This window comes from Trichosurus vulpecula, chromosome 5, assembly GCF_011100635.1.
Source record: "Trichosurus vulpecula isolate mTriVul1 chromosome 5, mTriVul1.pri, whole genome shotgun sequence".
Lineage (NCBI taxonomy): Eukaryota > Metazoa > Chordata > Mammalia > Diprotodontia > Phalangeridae > Trichosurus > Trichosurus vulpecula.
Window position 1 is genome coordinate 158,490,148 of NC_050577.1, and position 17,590 is coordinate 158,507,737.

Genomic DNA, 17,590 nt, shown 5'->3' on the forward strand with positions numbered 1-17,590 from the left:
ATGACACCTTCAATCAAAAAGAATTTCAGCATGTTACATTCCAGGGACTCTGCTAGATACTGTAACATAAATACAAAATATAAGTATTCTAGGAACTTGCATTCTACTGGGGGAATATGAAATTATTAAGAAAATAAAGTTCAGGATACACATAAAATAAATTCAAAGAAATCAAAGTGATTGGGAGGAATCACTAACAAGTAGGGAAATCAGGTAGGTCTCTTAAAGGAGGCTGTAGCTAAGGTTACCAAGAGGCCAAGGTGAAAACAGAAAGTAATACAAGTAGTGGAAACAACTTGTGTATGCAGATGAAGGAATGAAGAGTGAAGAACAGCAAATATAATAGTTTCGGTGAGAAATAGAGAGTATAAAGGAGAGAAATAGGTAATCAGTCTTGCAAGGTAGGCTAGACTCAGATCATGAGGGGAGGCTTTAAATGAGTTTCCACTTGATTCTACAAGGGGATAGGGAGCTTCTGGAGAGTATTAAGTCGGGAATGGCACAGTCAGACCTGTTCTTTAGAACTACCAATATGGTACCTGTGTAGATGCTGGATTGGACAGGGAGAATAATTAAGAAGCTATTAAAATAATCTTCATGAGAGGTGATGAGGGCCTGAACCAAGGGATAACCATGTGAGTGGAGAGTACTATAGAGATGAGAGAGGTGTCAAGGAGGAAGAAGGGCAAGTAACTGATTGTATATGGTAGTATGAAAGGGAAGTATCTAGGATGACTTCCTGGCTACAAACCTGGGTAGCTGATGGTGGTGCCTTTAACAAAATTAGGGAAATCAGAAAGATGACTGATGAAATGTATACATGTTAATGTATACCTATGAATGACGTCTTTATTAACCTGAAAAGAGGGAAAAACCCCAAGCACTAAAATTCTATTTTGATGTCTGATTGAAGTATCAAGGGGCATGTGGTATTCTGAAAGCTTAGCATGTTTGAACTTTAACTATACTTGCAGAATCTTAATAATACCTAAGACAAAATTGGGTCAGAGTCACAGAGGATAGGGGGTACAGGGTGGAGGAAAATTGTGTAAGGAGAGAAACCAATCTCTAAAACAGAAAGTCCCAACTTAGACTATGAACCACAACTAACGACTGAGGAAGAGAATGTAAAAGGGGAGGGACAAAGGAGAGGACATGATAGTGGGAGTAGGAGACCCTGAAAGAGAGGGCAGATCCTTAGATGCCATACCACACAGTTTATTTTGCCAGATTTATGAGATAGGAGACCAGAGCTATATAACAGAGGTCTGCAAACTTTTTTTCTGTAAAGGACCAGATAGTAACTATATTAGGCTTTGTGGGCCAAGAGGAAAAATTGGGGATATTATTTAGGTACTTAATACAACATGACAGAAAACACATTTCCACAATTTTTATTGATGAAATTCAAAATATGATGATAATAATTGAGTACATTTTATGTAATACAGATCTATTAAGGAGAAGAATTGAATTTTGGGGGAGGAGTGGTAACATTTTTGATCCATTGGTATTCAAAGTTAGTGTTTCCTATCAGCAAAATTTATTGTAAATGTTTACCTATTAATGATGATATTTAATTAGATTTTCATATTTCATTTTTGAAAATGTCTTTTCACACAGATAGTGCCAAATACTGATATCAACCCAAAAGCATATGATTTTAATTTATCTCAAAGGTTAATTGTCTTAAATACATTTATTTTCTCTGAACATATTTAGTTACCAGTTACAACCAAAATATGATTTATGATTTTGTTAACTTGTCATTGGTAAATGCCTTTCCTTGTTTGACCAGCAAATGAGAAACTTTGAAACCTGCTTTTGTTGTAGTGTCATTTTTATTTTAAAAAATCTGTCAAGAAATTATAATGTAAGATATTCTAGTTTACATTTTCTAATTTTTCTGACCATTGTTTTCTGTGAGTTGAGAATATTGTGATGAGTGCTTTGTCCAGTAACGCTGATGTACTAGACACAGCTGTTGGATGTGTGTTGTATAGAGCTATGGTGTAATTGCACAATAAATGCAAGGCTTTACCATCTAATCCTATTACAGAGTAATCTACATCTACTGTACCTTAAAACTATGCCATTCAAAGTCCATCTTCCTCTTTTGTTATGACAGATGGATATGCATCATAATAAAAACAAAATGTAGCACTATAGTGATACACTGGCACTTCATATGATGTTGAGTTATAGTTATGTCACTGGGATTTGTAGTGTACTGAGCAGCAGCATTAAGTGATGAAAGAATCACATATGGTCTCTGTTTTAACTACTGAACTTTCTATCGTAAAACAAAATCAGCCATTGATAATATGTAAATGAATGAATGCTGCTGTGTTTCAATAAAACTTTATTTACACACGGAATACTATCTTTCTTTTGATTTTTGCAACCATTTAAGTACGTAAAAGAAAAATTCTTAGATCACAGCCCATATACAGGTGGTAGGCTGGATTTGGTCTTAGTTTTCTAATGCCTACCTAGAGTATCACAACTAAGAAATATTCTCTACCCTTATTGGCACTCTGGAGAAAAGGCCATACCACTTTACCTTAGTTATAGCTCTAGGTAAATATTTATATTTGTATCTATTCTATCCTTATACACAATACCTGTCAATCTAAACTTTTTATCTCCTCTACCACTTTTTTTTTAATCTGTGACTTCCTCTTGTCTATATTATCTCTTATTTTGGTAATGTACTTGGCTATTTTTACTGCTTTGTGATTTGAACCACTAAATAAATTAGATACTTATGAAAGCTTTAACTATCTAACTAGTTGTACTTAAACTAAATGAAGCTGACATTTATTAATGTAACATTTTTTCCACATTCTGTCAGTATTTAATTTCAGTTCCTATGCTATATTCTTCCTTGTTATAAAATTATAAAATCATAAATTCTTTCAGTTGGAATTAACTATAAAAGTTAACTAGTCCCTGCTACAAAAACCCCAATAAGTAACTATCAGCTTCTTTTTAAATACCCCTAGTAACAATCAGACAATAAATATTTATTAAGCTCCTATAATGAATCAAGCATTGTTCTAAACACCAGGGATATGAAAAGAGGCAAAATACATTCCCTGCCCTCAAGAAACTCATAAAATAATGGAGGATACAAGCAACAAACAGATATGTACAAACATGCTGTATAGAAGATAAATATGAAATAATTAAGAGAGGGAAGGCACTGGAATTAAGAGGCGTTGGCAAAGACTTCTTGTAGAAGATGATATTTTAGTTGGGACTTGAAGGAAATGAGGGAAGTAAATAGGCAGAGCATTCCAGGTATGGAGGACAGCCAGAGAACATACCTGGAGCTGAGAATTAGTTCATGAAACAACAAAGAGGCCAGGGTCATGGATATATGAGTGTGTGTCAGAAAGTAAGGTATAAGAAGACTAGAGAGTTAGAAAGGGGCTCAGTTATGAAGAGTTTTGAATGCCACGCAGAGGATTTTGTATTTGATCTTGGAGGTGTATTGGTAATTAAGGAGGGCTTTCAGCACTTATTCAATCAAGTGCCCTTGAAGAGTTTGGGCTTTGTTTCCTTGATTAAATTAGGAGTCCTTGATGACCTCCTTGCCTCAAGGGAAAGCCTAGTTTACCTGGTTTTGAGTGACATGTTTGTGACATCAGAGGCTTTTAGACCACGTGGGTTTAAGTCTCAATTTTGCATCACTTTTAGGTCACGTGGGTAAGTCACATGTGTGGCTCACCTTTGACCCTGAACAAGATATGTAAACCCAGAGGTTGGCATTCTCCCTTGGGGCTCTCACTCTTGGTGAAGTGCTGATGTGGAGTCTCTGGGCAGCTGTAGTTAAGAGCCCCCCAGCTTGTAAACCTGGATGTTCGGACTTTGTTAAACCCTGGTAACTATGCATTGAGATTTGAATCAGACAAGGTCTGTCTGTTAATGTTTGTAATTTGCTTGTATTAGCTCTGAAGTTCAGGGCGCTGGCTTTTTCCCCTGAACTAAGTGAATGGTATTTGTATATTGGATTGGAACAATATTGTTAACCCCTTAACATTACTTTCCTTAGTAAAGCAGGTCAAAAGAACCCGTGCTGTCAGTGTCTTTGCTGCTGGCCTTGTGTTCGTCTTTCACCCCCACAGCAGCTGCTAGCTGAATTGTTGCAACAGGAGGTGATGGGGAAATACTGGAGTTAATTGAGGGGGGGGGGGATAATATTTTTATACATGAACTTTAGGGAAATCACTTTGGTGACTGAATGGAGATGGAATGGAGTGGGCAGAGACTAGAGGCCGGCAAACCCACCAGCAGGCTACTACAGTCATATAGGTGTGAGGTGATAGGGGAATTCACCAGAGTGGTGGTAGTGTCAGAGGAGAGAAGGAAGCATGTTAGAGAGATGTTGCAAAGATGAAAACAATATGTCTTGGTGAATGGAATCAAGGATAACACCTAGACTGTGAGACTGAGAGACTGGGAGGATGGTGTTCCCCTATACAGTAACAGTTAGCTCATTGTCACACAAAGCAGCATATTTGACTTTTTGATACTTCTCATTTTTAGGAAATGTTTTCCTTAAATTTGTCTCTCTGTAACATCCATTCAGTGCTTATGATGCTTCCCTTCAGGAGCCAAGAAAAGCAAGTCTAATTCCTCTAGTGTCTGGTAATCCTTCAAATATTTGAAGGCAGATGTCATGTCTCTTCTAAGTCTTTTCCTCAGGCTGAAACCAAGCCCCTAGTCACCTTTCCTTGGATATGTGCTTTCATGTCAATGTCTTTCCTGAAATAGAGCACTCAGAGATATGTGAAATACGGTCTGACCAAGAAAGGATACCGTAGGACTTTTGCTTCCCTCACTTGGGACATTATGCTTCTATTAATGTAAGCCCAAGGTTGTGTTAGCTTATTTGGCTATAATGTAACACTATTAATCCATAGCGAGTTAACCAAATTTCTTTAGGATTTGGATATTTTTTTACAGTTCATAATAGCTAATAATTATATTTAATTAATAATAGTTTATCTATAAGGCTTTCTAGCTAATACTATAGTTAATAATTTTATATGCCTTCTGTTAGTATCCTTAGATACATTGAATTGACTCATCTTAAGTTAACTAAATCCCTTGTGATTTTTTTCACATGAACTCATTTCTAAAGCTTGGTTTTCCAAAGTTGATTAAAAAAAACAATGACAACCACAACTAAGGGTAAGAGTTTACATTTTCCCCTATTATATTTCATCTTATTGGGTAGGCCTCTTTTTCTAGGCCATTAAGATATTTTTAGATCCTAGTTCTTTTATCCAATATATTAACAATGTCTTACAGGTTCATGTTATTTATAAGCTTTGATAAGTATGTCATCTGTGTTTTTATGCAAGTTATTGGGGAAAAAATGAAATAGAGACATGGAAATAGCATGATGGTATGCCCCTGGAGTGTTCCTTCAGTTTCAAATTAGTTTAACATTGCTCCATTTATCACTATTGAGTCCAGTCATTTAAGTAATTCCAAATCGACCTATGAGTACTAGAAGTCATTTCACATCTCTCCATCTTGTCCACAAGAATAACATGACGATTCATGAAACACTTCCCTGAAAACAAATCATATCATGTCCATGACCCTAATTTTCCTGAACTACCAATCTAGAAATTCTAACCAAAAGAGGAAAAGAGGTTAGTCTGGTATAATTTCTTCTCTCCTCTCCCTTTTATTTTGACTGGACCTCTGATTTCACTGGTCAGGAAATTCCTGTTAAGAAACTCACTCTACCAATGCAAAACAGCACTCGCTCCACAATTTATAATTTTAAAAGTCGCTTGGATTACTGATAGTCCTAAAGGTTGCCTGGAGTAAGTACAGTGACAGCCCAGAGTCACAAATCCAGTATATGTTAGAGAAAGAACTTGAACTTAGGTCTTCCTGACTCTGAAGTACCTCTCTATCCACTACATCATGTTGCCTGTAAATATGATTTCTCTTAATTAACTCATGCCAGCTTGTTATCATTGCTTCCTTAGAACTCAAACACTTTCCTTTCAGTAATATCTTGTACAATGTTTGCAGAAAGCATGATAAATTCACTATCTTAGAGTTGTTAAAGTCCATCAAAAGGAGACTAAACATGAAAAGAGAATATGAGGCCCCATCATTTTATAAGGCATGAAAAAAATTTGGCATTCCTATGTTGTCTGTTTCCAAGTTTGGATGAACATAAGCAGTACCTTTAGTATTTTTCATAGGTAGGACTATATGGTTACCATAGAATACCAAAAATGATTTTATATTTGAATCATTTGTATAGATGGGAAAATAGACATACAATGAATTAATCCCTCAATGTCTTTACAGTTGTGTTACCTACAGCACAAATCTCCATTATTTATATAATGATCTATTTCAATGGTATGTCTTATCTTTGTTCTTTTTATTACCATCTCTACTACATATGGAAGCAAAATGGAGACTGGGACATTACAACCCAAGTATTGTGGCCCTTTTTTTCTGATGGTGAAATTTTGTTATAAAAATCTTCACATATCTTTTTCATTTTTCTTTCTTAAATCCTTATCTTCCTTCTTTGATTATTTTGAAAATTTCTTTGTAATTTTTTACAAATTTAAACTTAAATACAAAATGAGAAAATAAAAAATGCCGCATATGCAGCAGACCATGAGATAGGATTCAATATAAAACGATAAATTTCCATTTCAAGAAAAAACCTATATAATAAATACTACACATTGTTTTCAAAGCTGCCAAGCTTTTCTTTGGTCCTTGTTGGTTTTCTTTTGTTCTCTGTTGTGCAATTTTTACTTGACTTTTTCCCCCTTCCTCCCCCCACCACCCTAAAGAAAGCTACAATTAAGCATGTATATATATATATATATATATATATATATATATATATATATACAAACATGCACATATATACACATATACACTCATATACATATATGTAAGGCCTTGCTATGCTTATTTCCTCCTATCATCTGTTTCTCTGAGGGTGGATAGCATCTCTCTTCATAAGTCCAAGCTTTTCCGTGTTTTTCTAAATCAGCCAGCTCATAATTTCCTACACCACAGCAATATCCCAACCCAATCACATCATATCAGAGATTGTCTATGGAAGTTTCCCCCCAATTTTCTGCATTCTTTCTGTTCTTGGCTACATAGGTTTTATTTGTACAAGAAAATTTTAATTTAAAATAATCAAAATTGGGGGTGGAGCCAAGATGGTGGCTGAAAAGCAGGGACTAGCATGAGCTCCCCGCTGAGTCCCTCCAAAAACCTATAAAAATGGCTCTGAACCAATTCTAGAACTGCAGAACCCGTAAAAGAGCAGAGGGTGGGCAGAGTGTGCCCTAGCACCCCGAATCAGTGAGCTGCAGCAGTTACCAGACATCTCAACCCACAAACACCACAGACAACAGAGAAGGTTAGTGGGAAAAGCTGCAGGAGTGGAAGGATTTCGCAGTTCGGCTACTGCTCCGGGGGCAGTGGAGGTGGGGCAGCTACAGAAGTATATCTGCAGTCCCTTTCAGCCCCAGGCGCACCTGGTGGGAGGAATTAAGTGGCACATCACAGCAGGAGTGCACAGCCTGCTGAAAATCTAAGCCCAGTCCGGGTTGGGGGTTCGGGGGGAAGAGGAGTGCTGGTGTGGCAGAGCTGGTGCATCCACCCCAAACATGGAACACAGAACTCTTTAGTCTACAAGCAGTCATACCCCACTGAAAAACTCAAGGGTCAAGTTAGTTGGTTGGGAATATGGCCAGGCAGCGAAAACACACCCAGATTCAGTCTCAGACTCTGGAATCTTTCTTTGGTGACAAAGAAGACCAAAACATACAGCCAGAAGAAGTCAACAAAGTCAAAGAGCCTACAACAGAAGCCTCCAAGAAAAACATGAACTGGTCCCAGGCCATGGAAGAGCTCAAAAAGGATTTGGAAAAGCAAGTTAGAGAAATAGAGGAAAAATTTGGAAGAGAAATGAGAATGATGCGAGAAAATCATGAAAAACAAGTCAATGATTTGCTAAAGGAGACCAAAAAAAATACTGAAAAATACACTGAAGAAAACAACACCTTAAAAAACAGACTAACTCAAATGGCAAAAGAGCTCCAAAAAGCCAATGAGGAGAAGAATGCCTTGAAAGGCAGAATTAGCCAAATGGAAAAGGAGGTCCAAAAGTCCACTGAAGAAAATACTACCTTAAAAATTAGATTGGAGCAAGTGGAAGCTAGTGACTTGATGAGAAATCAAGATATTATAAAACAGAACCAAAGGAATGAAAAAATGGAAGACAATGTAAACTATCTCATCAGAAAAAGCACTGACCTGGCAAATAGATCCAGGAGAGATAATTTAAAAATTATTGGACTACCTGAAAGCCATGGTCAAAAAAAGAGCCTAGATATCATCTTTCAATAAATTATCAAGGAGAACTGCCCTGATATTCTAGAGCCACAGGGCAAAATAGAAATTGAAAGAATTCACCGATCGCCTCTTCAAATAGATCCCAAAAGAAATCTCCTGGGAATGTTGTCACCAAATTCCAGAGCTCCCAGATCGAGGAGAAAATACTGCAAGCAGCCAGAAAGAAACAATTTGAGTATTGTGGAAACACAATCAGAATAATCCAAGATCTAGCAGCTTCTACATTAAGAGATCGAAGGGCTTGGAATATGATATTCCGGAGGTCAATGGAGCTAGGATTAAAACCTAGAATCACCTACCCAGCAAAACTGAGTATCATGCTCCAAGGCAAAATATGGATTTTCAATAAAATAGAGGACTTTCAAGCTTTCTCAGTGAAAAGACCAGAGCTGAATAGAAAATTTAACTTTCAAACACAAGAATCAAGAGAAGCATGAAAAGTTAATCAAGAAAAAGAAATTGCAAGGGACTTACTAAAGTTGAACTGTTTTGTTTACATTCCTACGTGGAAAGATGATGTGTATGATTCATGAGACCTCAGTATTAGGATAGCTGAAGGGAATATTCATATTTATATATATATATATATATATATATATATATATATATATATATATATATATATATATATATATATATATATATGTTCATGTATATATATATGTTTATGTGAGTGTGTAAGTATGCATATATGTATGTGTACATATATACATATATACGTATATATACATATATATGTATACAGAGAGAGAGAGAGAGAGAGAGAGAGAGGGCACAGGGTGAGGTGAAGATGAAGGGAAGGTATCTAAAAGAAATAAAACAAAATTAAGGGATGAGAGAGGAATTTATTGAGAGAGGGAGATAGGAAGAGATAGAATGGCGTAAATTATCTCACATAAAAGTGGCAAGAAAAAGCAGTTCTGTAGGAAGGGAAGAGAAGTCAGGTGAGAGGGGAATGAGTGAATCTTGCTCTTATCAGATTTGACCTGAGGAGGGAATACTATACATACTCAATTGGGTAACTTATTCCACAGGAAAAAAGGAGGAAGAAGAAGATAAAAAAGGGGGGGATGATAGAAGGGAGGGAAGATGGGGGTGGAGGTAATCAAAAACAAACACTTTTGAAAGGGGACAGGGTCAAGGGAGAAAATTCAATAAAGGGAGATAGGTTAGGAAGGAGCAAAATATAGTTAGTCTTTCACAACATGAGTATTGTGGAAGGGTTATGATAATCATAATGATATGCATGTGGCCTATGTTGAATTGCTTGACATCTTAGGGAGGGTGGGTGGGAAGGGAAGAGGGGAGAGAATTTGGAACTCAAAGTTTTAAAAACAGATGTTCAAAAACAAAAAAAAAAAGTTTTTTCATGCAACTAGAAAATAAGATAGATGGGCAATGGGGCGTAGAAATTTATCTTGCCCTACAAGAAAGAAGGAGAAACGGGGATGGGAGGGGAGTGGGGTGACAGAAGGGAGGACTGACTGGGGAACAGGGCATACATAATACACACCATCTTTGAGTGGGGGGGGAGGGTAGAAATGGGGAGAATATTTGTAATTCAAACTTGTGAAAATCAATGCTGAAAACTAAATATATTAAATAAAAAAGTCAAAAAAATAATCAAAATTATCATTTTTGCATTTCAACAATGCTCTCACCTTATAATATAATTTAAGATCTGATACTGCTGAATCTACTTCCTTTACATCTTTTTTCCCCAGTTTCTTTGAAGTTCCAGATCTTTTGTTCTTCCAAACGAACTTTGTTATCATTTTTTTCTAACCCAATAAAACAATTTTTTAGCAATTTAATTGGGATGACTGAATAAAGAGGTAAAACTGTAATTTAAAAATTATATTGGCTTTACCTATCCTTGAACAACAAATATTACTTCAACGACTTAGATTTGAGTTTATTTGTGTAAAAAAGATTTTATATTTATGCTCACATGGTACCTGTGTCTGTTTTAGCAGGTATACTCTCAGGTATTTTATACTGTCTAGTTCAGGGCTGGTCCAGTTATTTTAAATAGTTTAAAATAATATTGAATAATATTGCTGACATATAGTGTGGTCTTTTCTATTTTTCTTTTTTGTTTAAATCTATTTTAACTTTAATTTTGTCTGAGATCATGAAGACTACCCCTGCTTTTTTACATAATAAACTCTACTCCTGCCCTTCATTTTATCTTTGTGTGTATCTCTCATTTTTGTAATGTTTCTTGAAAGCACCATATTGTTGAATTCAAAATTTAAATCTGCTATCTGTTTCTGTTTTATGGGTAAATTCATCCCATTCACATTCTAAGCTATAATTAAGTATGTGTATTTTCATCCTTCGTATTTTTTCTTCATTCTCTTTCTCACCCCATTTACCCTATCCCTCCTCACTCTTCTGCTTTATGTCTACCCTCTACCTTGCATTCCTTTTCTTTAACCTACCCACCCCTCTAAGAGTCCCTCCTTTATCCTCTCCCCACCCCACCCTATCCCCTTGCCCTTATTCCTTTGTGAATTTAGAAGATTTTTTGTATCCTTCTCTCTCTGTCTCTCTCTGTCTCTGTCTCTCTCTGTCTCTGTCTCTGTCTCTCTCTCTCTCTCTCTCTCTCTCTCTCTCTGTCTCTCTCTTTATATGTATATATATACACATATATGTGTATATATACATATACGTATATATGTGTGTGTGTATGTATGTAAATATATATTATTTATATACATATATACATACACACACACACACACACACACACTTTTTTTCATTCAGGATAATACTTAACTTTGTTAGGTAAGTTACTGTTTGTCATAACCCAGCTGTTTTGCTCTTTGGAATATAGTATTCTGGAACCTATAGTCCTTTAATATAGTAGCTGCAAGGTCTTGTGTAATCCTTATTTGTAGTTCCATGATATTGACATTGTTTTTTTTCTCTTGTTTCTTTCAATATTTTCTCCTTAACCTAGGAGCTTTGAAACTTGGCTATGATATTCCTATAAGTTTTCCTCCTGGGAAACTTTCAGCCAGTGATGTGTGAATTTTTTTTCTATTTCCGCTTTGCCTTCTTGTTTTAGAACTGCAGAGTAATTTTCCTTGATAATTTCTTGTAATATTGTATCAAGATTATTTTTTTAAGTCATAATTTTCAGGTAGTCCTACTATTCTCATATTATTTCTCCTCAATCTGTTCTTCAGATCAGTTGTTTTTCTGATAAGATGTCTTCTATTTTTTTCATTCTTTTGATTTTCTTTTATGATTTCTGATGTCTTAGAACAGCAGTAGTTTTCACCTTGCCCAATTCTAGTTTTCTAGGAATTATTTTCTTCCTTAAGTTTTTGAGTCTGTATTTCCAGTTGGTTGACTTTCTTTTCGTAATTTTCTTGGATTTTCTTGGACTGCTCTTATTTTTTTTTCTAATTTTTTCTTGATCTTTCTTATTTGATTTTTAAAGTCCTTTATAAGTTCTTCCAAGAACTTTTTTTGTGCTCGGGACTATTTGACATTTCTCATTGAAAAAGGAATGGCTTTTTTAGCTTCACTATCTTCCTCTCAATATGAACCCAGATCTTCTCTATCCCCATAGTAACTATCTATGGTTGGGTTTTTTCTCCTTTGCCTACTCATTTCTATTTATTTATTTTTTGTTTTATTTGGTTTTTATCAGCTATTAGTGTAATCAAGTTGTGTAGTCTTGAGGTACGGTGAATGATACCCCAAGCCTCCGGTCCTTCTTACTGTTATTTTCTGAGGTCTATCTCAGGCCTGGCCTTGGAATCTCCACTCTACTCCTAAGCCATAGCAATGCCCCAGGCCACACTGCTCCATAAATGATCTTGCTCCCTTGCAGTCCCTCCAATAGTTGCAAACTGCAGTTGTCCTCTTGGCCCCAGAACTGAAACCAGGGATTCTGCTCCCCTGCAAATGCCGACAGCCAACAGGTCCCTGCCCCTCACTATTACCTTCACCAGGTATGTGATAGCTATTTTCCGTGCAGCCACCACCTGTGTCTGCTTAGGACAGCTGTGCTTGACATCCCTTGAGAGTGGAAGGTCCTTCAGTCTTCTCCTGCTCAGCTGTCAGACCCATACACTGTATTCAAGATGAAAGTTATCCCCAACTGCCCCAAGAGACTATTGTTTGTTGATACTGCAGAGTAAACCTGGAAGTGTTTGCACCTCAATCAAGCCATACCTCCACCCCGAAGGTCTAGTCTTTTCTGGGGTCTTTTCAAATTGTGTTAGGACAACCACTTTACCCTGTGTTTATTTCTGCTGCTCTGAAGTGATGTTTTTGTGGTGGAAATTTGGAAAGCCCCAAATTTTCTTACCTGCTTGGTCATCTTTCCAGAATCTTCTCTCTTCCTTGATTCTTAAATACCCTTGGGATGAACTTGTTTAGTTGGATTTCTCAGCAAGCTTTATTTAAAATGATTTTAGCCTGCCCTGCTTCTCCCTGTTTTATTAGGTGATATTACTTGTAATTTATATTATCCTTCTCCGAAGGATTTTGCAAATGGTTTTATATTCTAAACCAGTGTTGCCTTTGGTTGCCATCTCTCTTCATTTGGCAATTAAGTGAAGTATTTCTTTTTTTAAACCTCTTTTGGTCTCTTTATTTTTAACAGTTAATTTGTAGTATTAAACTTCTCTATAATGTTATTATAATGTTGTCTATGTCCAAGTCCCTCTGTCTGTTACTTACTTTCAATTACCAATAATTTCTTTGAACAGAGTCTGGATTGTTTCTATTGCATGATATATTTTTCTCATTTTTTTCTTCTAGTTTTGTACTAATTTTAATCTTTGCTCTAACAAGTCAGAAGTCTGATTATACAGACAACTGATTCACAAACGATTCTATCAGTAATGAATCATTCCCTCTCCATTAAAACATAATCAATTTAATCTTTTGTCCCCTCCCAGTATTGTTTGATGGCTGGATGGCTCTGAAAAATAGAACACAACAGTCTCCAAATAATTCAAATTTGAGTTTCTCACATGATGATAGAAAGATACTTGGTGAGAGTGAGCATACAGCCACTAAGGAAATTTGTAGAACTAAAGCAGGAGAAGTCATTAGGCAAATGAATGATTGAAATAAATAGATGGGCTGGTCATGTGGTAGTGAAAAATAACAGGTAGACAGCTTCAGTTCTTCATGTGCATAGTAATAATATCAGAATAAAGCAAAGAACAAATTCAATAGGAATAAAGTAGTGAAGAAATTCAAATATGTTGACTGGATCTTCTATGATGAATTCATGGGAAGATATAATCAAGAGTCAAATTGGATGTATAACATAAATGGTTTGTGATTTCCACCACTGGAGGTAATATTTTGTGTTAATATAAGAATTTGAATTGTTTAAGCATTCATTTTTACCATGCATTTCCTGATGTTCAATAGTGACGTTATTGGAAAAATTTACTTGAAAAATTAAAGTTTTTCTGTACTTTTCCTTGCATGATCTAGGATATGCTATTGTATGGACACTTGAAAAAGAGAAATGAAGTATTTGGTTAATATATACATATACAGTGCATACATATATGTACATGTATACATGTATACGTATGTGTATATATGAAATAATTAATTTGTATCCCTACTCTATTCCAATCAGTATTAATCAGTTTGATATTTTGCATAAATCTTATAGGAATAGCTAGATTCTTATAGTGGGCCTCAAACTTTACTGCAATGCTTACTGCTTGTTTACCAAGTTATGAAGCTCACTTGAACAACCACAAAAGTGCTAACAAAGATATCTCCATCCTCTTTTACTCAAATTCCATGTCCAAGCCCAACATGGGTGGGATGCCTTGATGCTTTGGAAAGTCCCCCAACCTATGCTTGTACCTCCAGTCCATTCTCTCTTGTCCGACATGAGATGGTGACCATCTTATGACCACTTAGTCAGTGGAGATGCTCCTTGCTTCAACCAACCTGTGACCTCATTGCTGATGTCATTTTTGGTTATCGAGAACAAGGTCTATCAAAAAAAGAACAAGGTCTATCAACTATGAGATTATGTATTTCATCATGCCTTTTTTGCATATTTGAGTATCATATCCTATACAAACAAGGTCCTGAATGAAAGGGGCATCTCAGATTTTAAGGAAGATCTGAGGTCCATTTCATAGTGGGGACCATGGCCCTTTTAATAAGGTGCCATTGGCTCTGTCTCAGTCTCTTTTATTGTAAGTTGGACAATATATTTATATGTATATATATATATATATATATATATACACACACATATGTATATATACACACATACACATATATACACACATGTAGACACACATATATGTATACATACATATATATGAAAGTATGCACACATTGGTAAGGATGTTGGATATTTAGTATGACAATAGGAAAATGATCCATTTGGCTGGTGATCATATAGATAAGGCTGATTCTATATTATAGCATGGTGCTCACTGTATGGTGGATTTTATAATCAATGATGTTTCCAACACAAGTATATACCAAGAGTTTTGTCAGTCATTCACAAAGTCACATTGTGGCTATCCATTGCTTTCTTTTCTTAAAGGAAACAAATAAGATTAAGCGCTCTATCCACTGAGCCACCTACAATAGGCAAGAAACATAAGTATTTCTACAAATTTCCACTTCCTTATTACTTTTAAATTCTTTAAAGCTATATTGGTGAACTAGTTCTACCATTCTGGCAGGTTCTACCATGCTAGAAAAGACTTGAGCATGATCCCAGGAACAGATTAGAGGAGTGTGTGTGTGTGTGTGTGTGTGTGTGTGTGTGTATCTGGAAGAATTAGATCAAATGAGTCTTGACATACTCATTATAAACAAAGAGAATAAAGAAAGAAGTTGCAGCTGAATGGGAATTCTCAGGCATTCCTCAGGGAAGCAAGTGAGGGAACTGCTATGGCTGTTGCTGTCACTACTGCTGTTGTTTTCATGTGCTCAAAGGCAACAAGAAAGATCATTGCAAGGGGCATTTTATCATTTTTTACTCTGATGCTCACAATAGAGATGTTCAATTATAACTGCAGTTTGTGCATCAGTATCTGTTGTATAGGAGAAAGAGGTAGTGAAATTCTACTAAAAATTCTGTAGGACCCTACAAATTAAATAAATAGTTTAATACCCAGGGACTTCAGTTTAATGATGAAAATAGGTGAGGATGGCAAGAAATGTATGAAAAATATGGATGAAGAAAAGAATAAGGAAGTTCAATGATGTGTAGATGACACATATGCCTTCTTAAAATGAAAATTTTATTGAATATTATTTTTAATTATAATTTTCTCTGGTATCTTCTCCTTGCCCCTCCAAGAGAGTCATACTGATAATAAATAATATCCTTTTAAAGAATAAAAAAGGAAAAGGGAAAAATTGCAAAATAGTAAATATAACAAATAAGTATGAAATAGATGCAATGTACCACATCTACAAACCTCTGAAAAGGAGTTGAGTAACAGTATCTTATCATACCTCTTCTTTAGGGCATCGATAGTACTTCTTATAGAAAATAATGAGCTACTGCTGGAAATTGCAAGTAGAACATAACATCAGAAAAATAAAACTTATATCTTTACAAAGAAGGAGCAACGTGTTACTTAGGTATGAACCATAATTGAGTTAGTTATCAGTAAGAGTCATATCACCTATCATTTAAAAATGTCAAAATTAGTACAAAGCTGATAGAAGAGTATAAATACAATAAGTGCATAGCATTCAATTTAAACAACTCAATATTTACCAATTTCAAAAGTTATTAAAGATGGGAAATGAGAGAGGGATAAAAGAAAGAACACAGGCTAAGATTTTAGTAGTTTCATACAGAAGTTTAACAGATAGACATCAATTTTCATAACAAGGAGATCAAAAGAGCCTAAAAAGTGTCTTAGTCAAAAAAAATGCATGCCTTGCCAAGCTGGAGGATATCATAACCAATAGTAATGTCAATTTTAGAATAAAACTCATTGGTGAAGTTTTATATAGAAGGATGATGAAAAATAAGGACCAGCATCACTTTGTTAAACAGAATATGCAATTGAAGGCAAAAGCAGTTTTAAAAAGGCTCAGTAAGAGACTCAAATGATCTGAAGGTTTTTTTTTGTTTGTTATTCAATACAAATAGAAGTAGGAAAGTAGAATATGAGTGGAAAATATATACAAAACTTTTATAACACTTTTTTTTTCAAAATCAAGGACAATAGAACCACTGCATTTGAACTCAGGACATCACAGACCCAAATATACTTACAAAAGATGTAGAATTGGTTTTAAAGAGAACACCTAAGAGAAAACCAAATGGGACTATACCTACTGTATAGATAGTAGATATATGTAGGAGGCAAAACAATTTTGAGAACATTGAGGAGTTGATTCAAAACGTAACTAAAAGAAGGAAGGTATCAAAAGTTCAGAAAAAATCTTAGACCTAATTAATACTGCAAAAAGATGACAGAAAGCATATCAACTACTACTGACCTATATACCTACTTTTCCATTTATACAAATTTTTTATGAGAAGTAGGAAAGCAGAATATGAGTGGAAAAGATATATAAAGACTTTTATAACATTTTTTTTTAAATCAAGGACAGTAGAACCACTACATTTGAACTTAGGATATCACAGACCCAAATATGCTTATAAAAGAGGCAGAATTGGTTTTAAAGAGAACACACAAGAGAAAATCAAATGGGAATGTATCATTTATTGATAGCTTCTTTGATGAGTGTAATGAAAAAGAAAGGGCAGACTTTTGAAAGCAATATTCCATAGTAAACCTCTTCACCATCACAGAAAACACAAGATCCATAGTGACCATTGTTTGTTTATTATATATATGTATGTATATATGTATGTAGATATATGTGTGTATGTATATGCATGAGTATATGAGAGCAAAATGATACCTTAAAGTCTCTTTTCCAATAAGGTATCACCAATTGTTTGTTTATAATTATTAAAGGTTATTCATAAAAAAGAAAAACAAATATATTTTTGTTCAACTCCCCAGTCTTAAATAATAGATGAGGAATAAAAGCTCAATAAAAACATTTCTCATCATCATAATGGAAATGTAGCACAGAATTCAAATTTAAGAACAGTTCTTGTGGATGATAAAGTCCTGCAAAGGCTCTTGTTTAAGGATGACATCAG